Source organism: Sapajus apella, unplaced genomic scaffold (assembly GCF_009761245.1).
Source record: "Sapajus apella isolate SASKATOON/1434 unplaced genomic scaffold, GSC_monkey_1.0 scaffold12859, whole genome shotgun sequence".
In the NCBI taxonomy this organism is placed as follows: Eukaryota; Metazoa; Chordata; class Mammalia; order Primates; family Cebidae; genus Sapajus; species Sapajus apella.
This window is the reverse complement of record NW_022449780.1, coordinates 1-1,557: the sequence shown is the minus strand read 5'-3', so window position 1 is coordinate 1,557 and position 1,557 is coordinate 1. Positions and strand designations below refer to the sequence as shown.

The 1,557-nt window shown below is 41.5% G+C and overlaps 1 pseudogene; it reads left to right on the top strand.

Moving 5' to 3' along the window:
* The first annotated feature begins 826 nt into the window (after positions 1–826).
* On the top strand, positions 827–1,378 carry LOC116548472 (annotated as a pseudogene).
* Positions 1,379–1,557: the final 179 nt, after the last annotated feature.

Sequence of the window (1,557 nt, the reverse complement as noted above, 5' to 3'; positions counted from 1 at the left end):
AGACCTTAGAAATATTTTCTATCAAGGTGCTTTTCATGTTATCTCAGCATTTGTTAGCCAAGAACAAGGGTCAAGAAACATTTTCTGTAAAGGGCCAGATAGTGAATACTGCTGACTTCTTGTCGCACCTAAACTCTGCCATTGCAGTGCAAAAGGAGACATAGAATGTAACTCAATGAATGGGCATGATTTTTTTTTTTTTTGAGAGAAGGTCTTGCTATGTCATCCAGGCTGGAGTGCCATGGCACGATCTCAGCTCACTGCAGCCTCGATCTTCTGGGCTGAAGCGATCCTCCCACCTCAGCCCCGCAAGTAGCTGGAACTATATGCATGCACCACCACACCCAACTAAGTTTTTTGTATTTTTTTGTAGAGACAGGTGATATGGTTTGACTGTGTCTCCATTCAAATCTCAACTTGAATTGTATCTCCCAGAATTCCCACTAGTTATGGGAGGGATGTGTGGAGGGTAATTGAATCTTGGAGGGCAGGCTTTCCCATGCTATTCTCATGATAGTGAATAAGTCCACAAGATCTGATGGGTTTATCAGGGGTTTCTGCTTTTGCTTCCTTCTCATTTTTCCTCTTGCTGCCATGTAAGAGAGACCTTTCACCTCCCACCATGATCGTTAGGCCTCCCCAGCCATGTGGAACTATAAGTCCAAGTAAATCTTTTTTTCTTCCTAGTCTCAGGTATGTCTTTATCAGCAGTGTGAAATGGAATAATACAGTAAATTGGTACCAGTAGAGTGGGGCATTGCTGAAAAAATACCAAAATGTGGGGACTCGGCTTGAAACAATACGGTGGGCTTGTGGTAAAACAAGATGGCAGGCTTGTGGTGAGAAGCTGCGAAGCAGGAGTAGAAATTAGTATGCCTAGAAGCAGATTTTAAAAGCAGTTTCTCTTCAGATCATCTTTTTTCATACCACTTGATAGGTATCTTGAACCACCATGGCTGTAGCTGCAGTAAAATGGGTGATGTCAAAGAAAACTATCTTGAAACATTTATTTCCAATCCCAAACGGAGCTTTATATTGTGTTTGTCATAAATCTACATACTCTCCTCTGCCAGATGATTATAATTGTAAAGTAGAACTTGCTCTGACTTCTGATGGCAGGACAATAGTATACTACCACACTTCTGTGGACATTCCATATGAACACACAAAACCTGTCCCTCGGCCAGATCCTGTGCACAATAATAAAGAAACACATGATCAAATCCTGAAAACCACGTTGGAAGAAAAAGTTGAACCCCTTGAGCAAGGACCTGTGGTAGAACAACTTAGCAAAGTGTTCTTTACTACTAAGCACCGCTGGTATCCCAATGGACGGTATCACAGATATAAGAATCCGGATCCTCCAAAAGACAGATGATGCTGAGGTTCCTGGGAGAATCAAAAAGAAATGTACCTCATTTGCCCTTTGAGGAAATGCAGTCTGGTGTATTCACTAATATATATTAAACTAATAATGATTTAAAAAATGTGGAAGAGACTTTGGAACTGAGTAACAGGCAGAAGCTGGAACAGTTTAGAGGGCTCAGAAGAGAACAG